Here is a 12,892-nt window from a genome sequence, read left to right as displayed (position 1 = left end):
TGATCATATCAAGCCATGATGTTCGAGAATAAATTCAGGAACTCGTACAGCGTGCTTTGCAAGGGCTTGATCTAAGGCGTCCAAGCTGAAAAGCTTCACTGTCCTTGAAATATGACACTCAAAAGCATGGGCAGGTGCTAAAACCTGCTCCTCACACATCTTGCAGAGTGGCTATATCTTGGCACTGTCTCTGTTAATTTTACATTACTGCACTGTGCCCTCTCTGAAATTTCATGATAGTGGATGTTGTTTTCTGAGATGCTTTGTGTAACAGTGTGACACCCGCCTCTCATGAGCTCCCCCTTCTGATTGGTGTGTCTGCAGTCTTCAAACCATCCTGGCCCTGGTATTGGGCTGTACCCCCCAGGGCTACCTCCCTGGAGGCAATGGTTTTGCTCTCTTGGTCTGTTCTGGCCCCAGCTCTCCAGCTGGGCCTCTTAACAGTTCAGTTCCCCTTCTGGGGGTTTATCACTGTCCAAGAGGTAGGCCATTTCCCCAGTGACAGCCTGAAGAGCAGGGCCCTAAATCAAGGGCAGAAAGGAACTGGGAACAGAGTTCTGGTGGACTCACAGTTGGACAACCTTGAAGTGGTGTTCCTGGAGAGGGGAATGAAATAGCACTGTGGAAACTGGGAGAACTGTTTTACTGTGAGAGTTTAATGTTCTACTGTATGTGTTTGTGATAAATTTTCCAAACTCTTTCCCATAACTTCATGGTGGGAATATGGGACACACTCCATAATGCAATTCATAAGGAGGCTTGGGTGGAGGGGGAGCAAACCACTCACTACCCTGGGTCCCAGCCCAGGGACCCTAGGAATAACAGCCACATGCCACCATGTACACTGCTTTCAGTTCCCTGGGCCACTTTCCTGGAGCTCCAGCCTTCACCAAAGCTTCACCCTTATCTCAGGGCTCATCTAAGTTCAGGCTCAACAACCAGCCAGGAGCTCGTTCTCACTGCCCAGTCCCTGCCAGCACTAATCTGTCTGTGGTGCTGCAGTTCTCTCTGGCCAGCTAGGAGCAACGTGTGCACTCCTCTAGCTCCAGCAAGGAGCTGTTTCTGGCTCTGCAGCTCCTTTTATATGGCCCTCTTGATCCCTGATTGGCTGCTTCCCCTGCAGCCATGCTAGGATGCTTGGAGGACTCCTCTACTGCTCCTTTCCTGGGACAGGGGTGGCAGGACACTGAGGCTGCCAGAAAGGGGCTTCTTGGCGAGTCCATCCCGTCACATTTTGATATCAGAGGATCTTTCATTTTTTGACCATTTATTTCAGCTAATATTTCCCTTGATATGGTGTCAATATTCTCAACTGTTGTCATTCCAACCTGAGTTTCTGATCTTCCAGTTTTGGTCAGGTCATCAGCTACCTCACTCCCAGTTCTCCCAGTTTCCACAGTGCTATTTCATTCCCCTCTCCAGGAACACCACTTCAAGGTTGTCCAACTGTGAGTCCACCAGAACTCTGTTCCCAGTTCCTTTCTGCCCTTGATTTAGGGCCCTGCTCTTCAGGCTGTCCACCTGTGTGTCAATGACTCAGACCTTTTCAACCTCCTGGCACTGAGTCTCAGCTCAGAAAGGTTAGCAGCCCCCCGGTCTTCGGACAATTCCTTCCTATACCCAGGAAGGACATGCAGAACAGTCCACTCTTTGTAGTATCCCTTTTTCTCCCAGGAGAGCTCTCATCTGCCCATCTCCTTGCTCCTCCCAGACAGCTCTCAGGCTCTGAATCTCCAGCTCTTCAACTCACTGCTCTTCTTCCTACTGTGGCCCAGGTGCCCTCTCTTAACCGTAATAGGGGATCAGCTGACCAGTCACAGGTGCGTTGGTCTCTTCCTTCTTAAAGGTCTGGTGTCACCTTATGACACTGACAAATTCTGTGTCTTACAAGACTGTGCAGTTGCCACTGAAGTCAGTGCGTGTTGCATGCAGTGGCAGATTCGCCGGAGAGTGGGGTCAGGGTGCCGGGGCTTCCCCTGCTTCCTGGCAGGAGTGCCGGGTGAGCAGGGCAGGGCAAGCCCTGTGCCCCGACCCCACTCCTCGGCAGGAGCGCCGGGCGGGCAGAGAGGGAGAAGCCCCCATGCCTCAACCCAGCTCCCCAGCAGCAGTGCTTGGCAGGGGTAGGTTGGGGCAAACCCCCACACCCTGACCCCATTTCCTTGGCAGGAGTGCTGGGGGGGAGGCAAGGGGAACTGCAGGCAGAAGGGGAGGGGCCCCCACTTGCTGTGGCCCAGGGCCGCACAAATCCATAATCTGCCTGTGGTTGCATGTACATATCTGAGCAAGTAACTTGGCCCACTGTGCATAACATCATTTGTCATAATGTTTGCTGCGCTACCTTGGATAGTATGTCATAGGGACATAGCCCAAAAGACTGAGTTCACATGAATCCTGCCTCTATTAAAGCCTGACCCTCCATCCATTGAAGTTAATAGCAAAGCTCCTATTGACTTCAGTGGGGGCAGGTTCAGGACATTGGTGACTAATACCTTTGTTTCTGGGAGAACCAGACAAAACAAAACCCAACAGAACCTCAGAGTGTACCTAGCCAATTGTGCAGCACTGGCTGAGATGGGATGGGGTAGAAATGTCTGTCTGAGCCTTGTATGTGACGAGTTCTCATTCCGAATCATTAGGTTTGACTACCTAGCCTGTACAACTGTGCATAATCCATCCGAGACTAGCTGCACAGAGCCCCATCGAGCAGAATGCCGAGGACAAGGTGTGGGGGTGGGAAAGGAAATGACTAGAGAATGAAGACATTGAATCACCCTCCTTTAAATGCTTGTGACTGTTGAATATCATTCATGTCCCCTTCTCGTCCTGACAGGAAAGAACATCTGTTCTTGAGGTCCTGTTCGTGGTCACATTACTTGCAGAGTCAATCGTTGCATGATGTGACACTGTTTTCTTTCTTAATCTACTGTCTTCCCCTCCAGTTATTCCCAGGGTTTAGACAAGCCGTTTAGAGAAGGAAATGTATCAACCAAACAAGAGTGCTCAAATAGCAGCTCAGGGAATTGAATAAATTACCCAGAGGAAAGACCGTAGGCAAGACAAACAAGCAGACAGATGCTAAATAAAGCAGTAATATGTTAACACCATTGCTCAGCAGTTTGAGTCCACGCACTGCTGACCAGGCCATAAATCCTAGATCTTTAAATCAACGGACTCTTTAAAATAGACTTAAGTCTGATAAACAAAATCTGTGCTTTCTTGGAGAGTGGAAATAAAACATTTATTAATTGTTTAGAGGCGGTTAAAGAGGAATAATTCAGAACTTGAGGGAGGGAAAAGAGAATGATGGCCAAGATTTTGAGAAAGTAGAAGCCTGAACTTAGCCTCCCGGGTCCACACTTAGGCTCCTCAATAAGTTGCTTGCACCCTGTGCACCCAGCACCTCAGGCTGTAGTCAATAGGGGTGTACGCTTTTGAAGAATAGACGATCTATTTCAGAGCCTAAGTCCAGGTTGCCTAGAGACACTAGGGATGCCCATGCAGTCTGTCGTCCTCAGGAGCACAATCTGTCCATCAGAGGATGTGGATTTAGTGCCTGGAGGGCTCCCTCCCTCCATCCCTAGAAGGAGAGGAAGAGACAGGACCTTGGACATGCCTCTCCTCGCACTTGCCCATTTAGCTGGCAGGGTGCTCTGCAGGGAGGAAGCAGCACCATCCTAAAAGTGGACACCTTCTTTGCACTGGGCACCCCAGGGACACAACCTAGCTCCAAGGTTTAACTTGGCCAGTCTTGAGGTTTTCAGTGAGTCGCCTCTGTGCCATCACACCCACCCAATCACCTCCCAGAACCCTAGAGTGCCAAAAGTCAGAGTTTAACAAGATAAAAAATCCTGGACTCCATGATTCCTGAGACAGGTATGTGGGAATGGCCACCTGGGCTGTGTGGTGATGCACTGAAAGGTATTCACATACCAGGGAGGTGAACTCAGGAGAAAAAGCTTTGCTAAAGAGAGAAACTTTAGATACTTTTGTCAAATAAGTCTGAAATATCTCGTACAGAATGAAATCTGCTGGAACTGTAACTCCCCAGACAGCCCTTAAAAAGAGAATTTCTGGCAAAAAACATTTATAAATAAATGTGATAGCAGCATTTATCTGAACAGGTGTCTCTTATTGTGTTTCGTTTAGACCTCTTCCAGCAAGACTGAGGCTCTTTCATATGTTAATCCCTTAATTTATCAAATATTTAATTGGCTTTTCTCTTTAGGTGTCTGCTGCTGATTATGTGCCAAGCAATCAGGACATGGGCTCCCACTTTCTGCAGGATTTGAGTGGTAGGGGAGGTGGGGTCTGCATGTGTATCTTAATTATGAGAAATTTCTCTTGGAAGAAACAGGCAGTTATGAGCAAAGAATTTAAAACAGCTCCTCCAGCTTGCATTTCACAGTATGCCTAATTTCTATAGCAGTGAGTAGGTGGAAGATGACCCAAGGAAATTCTGGAAAGAGGTTTGATGGAACTAGGTATTTTGTGTCAGTGTCTGTAGGGTTTTTTTTAATTGCAGGAAAAGCTTGAGGAGCTGAAAGTTCACAAAATTTGGGTTAGCGAGAATACTTTCTCATCCAGAGACTGACCGTGGTGTTACTCTTTGCTTTGCTGTAGTTGAATGTAGGTTTGGGCAAAATGGAGCTGGATCTGATTTTGGTTTTTGAAAACCTATTCAGTCAGATCTCGCTCTTGCAAAACCAAAGCAAGTAGAGGTTTCGTGTTGAGTCACATTTAAAAGAAATCAGAGGCACCCTCACTCCGTTAGTTCAGTTCAATAAATGGTTCTGGGTTTGTCCCATCTTGGTTTCAGACTAGTTGGTAAGAACAAGGTAGCTTTCGGGTTGCAAAGTGTTGTCAGTCAGATTGTAATTCTGCAAGGACAAAACCAAGGGCAGTGAGAAAGGACTGTTGCTATTTGTGTATCGAATGGTTAGCACAGTGGAGTCTTGACCCCATTGTTGCCAACTGAAGCATTCAAATGTTATGGGTTAGGCCTCAAAAATCCTGAGATTTGCTTAAAAATATTACATTTTGTTTTTTTATTTGCCTTCTGGTTTGTGAACCTGTGGGGGTGCACTTGGTTCATGTTTCCAAGGATTTTTCCACAACCAAGAGGGCTAGAAACTGTTTAAAAAGAAATCTGAGATTCTCATGTCATCACTTGACTGCAGGAGCTCTGACTTTAAGAAAAGCAAAAAATCTCAAGAGCTGGCAACACAGGTTCTTCATTTGGGACCTCTACAGGCTACTGTAATACAAGCGATAGTGCAAATGGTCAGTATGTACAAAAATAGGAGCCTAAAGTTAGACTCCTAAGTCTATAGTTAGACATTTAAGGGTGGGATTTTTAAAAAGCATCTAAGTGATTTAGGAGCAAAATTCCCATTGGTTAATTGAGCACCACATATTATTTCATGACTGGAATATAGCTTCTTAAAGTGTGAATTGAATTTATTTACAAGAAATGTCAAAGAAAGATTGTTTACCAATTTTTACTTCTGTTAAACTGGTGGGTGTGTATAAAGCATTATCCCCTAAGCTTACTAAAACTACATCATGCTTATTAAAGCACAATTAAGTGTGTAGGTGCTAAGCATCTGCAACTTCCCTTGTCTGCAAGTGACGTTTTGGGTACTCACCCTTTGCAAAGTCAGGCCCTTGAAAGTGAGAAAAACAAGGAAAACCTGCAAAGAGTTTATTGACAGACATTTTACTGGTACTTTGCAGTTATGCTGAACATTTCTGAAAGTGTGTAAATATTCTAAGATGATGCATAGTTTGCAGTGCTTTAGAGGAAGGAGAACGCCTACAGAAACTAAAAGTTGTTGCTGGTATTTGAATCTGATATTCATAACATGCCTCAAGGGTATTTCCATTAATCTGAGCTAGAATTTTAAGCTATTGAGAGAATAAATGTTAATAGCTTGCAGCTATTGAAAGAGAATACAAGTATGCTAAGGAAATGTTTAAACTTTAAGGATTATGTTCCAGATAATCTAAATAACTAGGACAACAATCCTGCAATTGACTCTGTGCAGATAGATCTCTGCACTTGCATGGAGCCCTGTTAACATCATTCTGTCCACGAGCAACAGGGTGAAGAATCATGTCTCAGTTTAAGAAGGGTGTTCATTCCATATGAAAGTGAAAACTAGTGATGTGCCTTAGCTGCAAGATTTGTGTCTGATTTTGAACATTCCAATACTTGGATGTGTTAAGATATGGTTATTTGGCTCAGCTATTATATATAGAGAGGCCAGCTGCAGAACTCATAAGGGTTCAATTCTTTCCACTTCTGGGTGCTTGTGGATCCAAGGTTCTGATCTGGACCCATATCTTGTTTACTCAACTTTGATCAAGTCTGCATAATCCACAGTCACTGTGGCTCACAGGTTCCTACTCAGAGTAGTGACCCATCAGGCTTTGTTGTGAACCATGAGCACCACCATAAATTTCCATTGAGGTGTGGAGCTGGTCTCCAAAGGGTCAGGATAAGCAGTTTCTTAGAACCTTGCACAGTTTGGTAAAAGGAATTTTTAATAATTTGTGGGATATAAATTCACGACGATTGATTGGTCCATCAGCCCTCACAGAGAGAGCACCGATCACAACACATGTTTGATGTTGTTCTAGCCAGTCCTTCAGCCACCCGCTGGCCAGGCTGTCAGTGGCACCAGACACCCAATTGGCATAGCACACCGCAGCCCAGAACCCTTGAGCGATCCACCAGCCTCAGCCTTCCAACTAGCTGGGATGGCAGGTGCATGCCACCACGCCCAACAGGATATAAATTAGGAGTGTTAAAACTTTACAAAACCATGCAGTAGTATAATTAAAAGGCCTAACCTTTCCCATAAAGAATGGCTCCAGCATCCAGTACTGTTTGATTGTAGGGTAATGTCTTTGGCATAGACACTGCTAGGGCCATGGCACTAAACAGGAGCAGAAGATCATTAGCAAAATGGACTGTATAGCAGTGAAAAATTGAAAAAGATTTAAGTTTTAGCTTGTTACTTTTTTTTTTTTTAAGCCTAGTGATTCAGAGCATTCAGCTCATAAATCCAGATGTGTTCAAGTTATTTTTCCAGTACACCTGCTGGAGTGATTTAGTCAAACATTCTGGGGAAGTCATTTTCGATTTGTAATATTTTGAGAAATATTTTCATGCTTCAGATTCTACAGTAATGGGCACCATAGAAATCCCTAAAATAGACAGATTGTTTCACATGAGTTGTCTGTTTCACAACTCTGTATTTTCTCATTACAAAGGCTGTGAATCTTTTTTTTATTCTTAGTTTGTTTTCAGAGGTTAAGCCAAGTCTTGGCTTGTGCATTTCCTTTTTATTTAAACCTATAAACGTTTATCTAGTAACTATTTGACCATGGAATTAGCTTGGAAGCTGGGTTGAAAGGGAAGTGAACCTGCAGGGAAATTTCATACCTGATGTAACGGTGCAATGCTCATGAGGAAGTACCAAAGAACTAACCATTAGCTGTAGTGTCAAGCACTGTTTCACAATTTGCTAGTGCTGAAACAAGTTTTCCTTTTCCTACTTATTCTTTTCTTCTTAAGTATTGATGACTTTAATTCCTCCTCCTCCTGTTTATCACATTATATGATTTTTAATGCATCACTTAGTGCCATTCATTGTGTTAGAGATTCTCAGGACCAAATTTTCAGCAGGGATTGCATACAAATATGCACATGCAAACAGCATTTTCATGCATAAATTGGTAGATGCTTTTCCACCAAACTCTGGGCATGTGAATGCTGTTGGCACATTTAAAATACTGTGCACAGAAATTTGTGGAAGCAAATTTGGAGGCTGTTTTTGAAAACGTGTTCTTTACTTGGAGAATGGAGGAGATGAAAATGGACAGCAGCTTTATGACTTCTGATTGGCTCCCTGCCGTATGTAAACCCAAGGGGCATTCCAGAAAGTGTCCAGGCTACAGTGTGGATCTTCTGTAGCTGCAAGGACCATTCCTGTGCCTTGATCTTGCATTCCTGACTTGACCTTGGCTTGATTTGGGCATCGCCTCATGACTTGGACCCTGAAGCCTAACTCAGACTCTGACACTTGGTATTGACCCTGGCTGTTGGACCTGACTATGAAACTCCTCTGCTACTCCCAGCCTCAGGTTGCCCCTGCTCTGATTCTTGGCCCTGACTTCCCTTGTTATCTTGATATTGATATTGGGGACAACTTTTTGTTTCAGAAGGTGGAGGAAGTAATCAGGGGACAGCCATTTTAGACTTGATTCTGACCAACAGGGAGGAATCAGTAGCGAATCTGAAGGTGGAAGGCAATTTGGGTGGAAGTGATCATGAAATGGCTAGGCAGTAGTTCTGCGGAAAAGGACCTAGGGGTGACAGTGGACGAGAAGCTGGATATGAGTCAGCAGTGTGCCCTTGTTGCCAAGAAGGCCAATGGCATTTTGGGATGTATAAGTAGGGGCATAGCAAGTAGATCGAGGGACGTGATCGTTCCCCTCTATTCGACATTGGTGAGGCCTCATCTGGAGTACTGTGTCCAGTTTTGGGCCCCACACTACAAGAAGGATGTGGATAAATTGGAGAGAGTCCAGCGAAGGGCAACAAAAATGATTAGGGGTCTGGAACACATGAGTTATGAGGAGAGGCTGAGGGAACTGGGATTGTTTAGTCTGCAGAAGAGAAGAATGAGGGGGGATTTGATAGCTGCTTTCAACTACCTGAGAGGTGGTTCCAGAGAGGATGGTTCTAGACTATTCTCAGTGGTAGAAGAGGACAGGACAAGGAGTAATGGTCTCAAGTTGCAGTGGGGGAGGTTTAGATTGGATATTAGGAAAAACTTTTTCACTAGGAGGGTGGTGAAACTCTGGAATGTGTTACCAAGGGAGATGGTAGAATCTCCTTCCTTAGAAGTTTTTAAGGTCAGGCTTGACAAAGCCCTGGCTGGGATGATTTAATTGGGGATTGGTCCTGCTTTGAGATGACCTCAAAGATGACCTTAGATGACCTCCTGAGGTCCCTTCCAACCCTGATATTCTATGATTCTGTGAAATGACAGATTTAATGATTCTAAGGAAAGGAAGGAGTGAGAACAGCAGAATAAGGACAATGGGCTTAAAAATAACAGACTTTAACAGACTCCGAGAACTGGTAGATGAGGTCCCAGGTGAAGAAAAGCTAAGGAGGAAAAGGAGATCAGGAGATCTGGCAGTCTCTTAAGGAGATAGTTTGCAGTTGTGCTTTTATTGTTATCTGCATGCGAAGAAAAGCTAGGGAGAATAGAAAGAGGCCAATATGGCTCCATCAGGAGCTCAGAAACCCTACAAAAAGTGGAAAAATGGGAGAATTGGTAAGGAGGAGAACAAAAGAATAGCACAAGCATTAAGGGACAAAATCAGGAAGGCTAAGGCACAAATTGAGTTACACCTAGCAAGGGACATAAAAGGCAGTAAGAAGAGGTTCTTTAAATACATTAGGAGCAAGAGAAAGATAAAGGAAAGTGCAGGTCGTCTACTTAGTGGGGAAGGAGAGCTAATATCTGAGAACCTCAAGGTTTTAATAAGGTATTTAATGCCTGTTGTGCTTCAGGGTTCACGAAAAAGGTTAAATGGTGACCAGTTACACAACACAGTTAATATTAACAACAAAGGGGAAGGAATGCAAGCCAAAATAGGGAAAGAGCAGGTTAAAGAATATTTGGATAAGTTGGATGAAAGTTGACAGGATCTGATTAAATTTATCTTAGGATACTTAAGGAGTGTCGTATGTAAGACAAGGGAGGTAATTGTCCCACTCTATGCCACACTGCTGAAGTCTCAGCTAAAGTACTGTGCCCAGTTCTGGGTGCAGTTTAGGAACGATGTGAACAAATTGGAGAGAGTCCAAAGGAGAGAAACAAAAAATGAGAAAACGTTTAGGAAACCTGATCTATGAGAAAAGGTCAAACTGGCATGTTTAGACTTGAGGAAGGACAACTGAGGGGCGACCTGTTAACAACTGAGGGCTGTTATAGGATGGTTATTACTTGTTCTCCATGTCCAATGAAGATAGGACAAGAAGTAAGGGGCTTAATCTGTAGCAAGGGAGAAATAGGTTAGAGATTAGGAAAAACTTTCTAACTATAAGGGTAGTTAAGCACTGGAATCCCCATCACTGGAGGTTTCTAAGGACAGATTGGACAGACACTTGTCAGGAATAGTCTATGTTTACTTAGTCCTATCTCAGCTCAGGGGGCTGGACTTGATGACTTCTTGAGGTCCCTTCCAACCCTATGTTTCTATGATTCTATAATAAACACTCTTGCTATCTTAAAGGTTCTGCTGTCTCCAGAGTAGTTTATATGTAGAAATTACTATTTTAAAGAATTACATTGTTGAAGAGAACTAAGAGGAGGGTGTACTAGGAATCATGGGATGAAGCTGAGCAATCTGAAGTTTAGATTGAAGGTCTGGGAATTTATTGTGGAGTAGACTCCCAAGAGAAGTGGTGAAAGCCCACTGAAAATTGGACTGGACAAAAATATGGGCAATATAGTATAAGGAACAATCCTGCATTGACAGAGTGAAGCGTTGGACCAGATGACCTAATAGATTTTTCCATTACTGACTTCTCTCATCCTGTGAAATGCAAGTACCACTGTGACAGTACGTGCATAGAAATGCTTTTGTGTTGGCTCACATTTGGAATATGAGATGCATTTTCTAGACATTTTTAACATGAATGATAGCATCACAACATAGTTGTCTTTTTCTTCTTTATCATGTCAAAGACCTCTCCCTGTACTTTCAGAGTGTTGCACTGGATTATATAAATGCAATGCCTGTTAATGTCAATGGGAATCTGTGTGGCTAAAATAAATTCTACCCAACTTTCCAAAAATGGTCCTTTGCCACCTCTTAGTGTAATGTAAGTACACATTTTAAGTACTTCCAATGCCTTAACCTGGAAATCTCTCCACTTCTGAGAGTGATCAGATCAGTGAAACTTGGTGATTTCCTATGTTTAATGGAATATAAGATATGCATAGATTTTAAAAACAACCTAGTAAAGTATTCTCCATTCGCACTTTAAATGCCTCTGAGATCCAGCAGAGCTGTTAACTTATTTTCTAATGTCAAATTAAAGGAATTTCATTATGATGAATATTTCTAATACAGCAGAAGCCTTTCACTACTACATGCAATATCACTTAATCACTCTCAGGCTACATGAAATTCCTATAATAGAAAAGACACTCCATTCTCACAAAAGCAGAGGAATTAAACAAATGGGTGTTTGAAATGTAAGAGGGAAAGACACATTTACTGTATGCATCAAGTTACCATCTAGAGGCCACAGTTGAGATCAGAATCTCATTGTGCTAGGAGCTGTACAAACACACAGTGAGAGAGTCCCTGCACTGAGGAGATTACATTCTAAATGGACACGGCAAAGGGTGGGAGGAAGGAAGTATTAGCCAGTGACCACCCCCATATTGCAGATGGGTAATTGAGGCACTAAGAGTAACTGACAGGTTTCAGAGTAACAGCCATGTTAGTCTGTATTTTCAAAAAGAAAAGGAGTACTTGTGGCACCTTAGAGACTAACCAATTTATTTGAGCATAAGAGTAACTGACTTGCCCAAGTCCACCCAGGAAGTCCTGAGTCCCGGGTCAGTGTCTTAACCATTCCTCTTTCGTGATATATTTTTCATTATACCAGTTTTACTGTCCTTGTGTTTAAGGCCAGAAGGGACCACTAGATCATGTAGTCTGACCTCCTATGTAGCACAGGACACCAGGACCCACACACTAGCCCAACAGCCAAAATGAGACCAAAGTATTTACACCCCACCAGAGACTAGACTATGATGTGCCACAGGCAGAGAATGAGAGGGACCAAGGTGTACAGTTACTATTTTTTGCCTATCTACTTTCAAACCCTAGAAAATAGGAATATCCCAAAGGATAAAAACCTGCATTTTATTTTTATAGAAAACTGCCTGGCCAGAAACATTGTCTGTGATATCAAAGGAAGAAACCTGATGAGGCACCTACTATAGGAGTTTAAAGATAATACAGAGCACTGGATTGGAAAGCAGGAGACCTGGTTCCTTCTCCCAGCTCTGTGGGAAGTCACGTCAGCCTCTGTTCTTCCCATCTGTAAAATGGGGATAATGCTTCCTTGCTCCTACTCTGTGTTTGCTCTTTTGCGATTATAAGCTCTTTGTTCTTTATGGATGAAAGTGCTATCCACTGGGGTGGTATTGTCATTATATCTTTGCATCCCATAGTACTAAATAGCTTAATAGTGGCCCCTAAAAATTACTGCAAAGAAGCTGCAAGATGCTCGGCAGTTTTGAAAATCTGGTAATTTATTTCAAGTGCCTAAATATGATTTTAGGAGCCTAACTTTAGGCACCAGTTTTTTTTAAACTTGGCTCGCTGTGTATAATCTGTGCATATGTGGGCATACATATATATTGCTCTTCCATCATGAGCACACAATGCATGTGGCAGGAGGGGGAGATAAAGGCTGTTCTATTTGAATGCTCAGTCAATTGCTCTAGCATAATTGCCTATATGCTGAGCTTGGTCCATTAGAGAGAGACCACCTGGGACTTCCCCAAACACTCTGTTTTTGCTTTGAGTTTTGGCCAGTCTTCCAATCCTCTGCCTTTCTCCCAGCCACCTTTGCTTACACTTTTCTCTAAAAATTTCCATTGTTGAACTAGTTATTGCTGCTGATACATGTGGTCATTTTAGAAATAACCCAGACTGACAGCTGCATAGCTCCAGTACACAGCAGTAGACTTGACGCAAGGGAAGTGCTGCTCCATGGGGCTTGTCCCTCATTAATTTTGCAGGTAATACCCAGTGTGTCATCTCAGTGAGACTTCAGCTGAGAATTCCT

At 43.5% G+C, this 12,892-nt stretch overlaps 1 protein-coding gene across 3 annotated transcripts in view; it reads left to right on the top strand.

The window, feature by feature from the left end:
- NECAB2 (N-terminal EF-hand calcium binding protein 2) overlaps positions 1 to 12,892 on the top strand; it is a 359,662-nt gene that overhangs the window by 221,024 nt on the left and 125,746 nt on the right. The gene's annotated exons all lie outside the window — the stretch shown is intronic.

This window comes from Caretta caretta, chromosome 12 (genome assembly GCF_965140235.1).
Source record: "Caretta caretta isolate rCarCar2 chromosome 12, rCarCar1.hap1, whole genome shotgun sequence".
Classification (NCBI taxonomy): Eukaryota; Metazoa; Chordata; order Testudines; family Cheloniidae; genus Caretta; species Caretta caretta.
The sequence above is the reverse complement of the archived record's forward strand: the minus strand, read 5'-3'. Positions and strand labels throughout refer to the sequence as shown.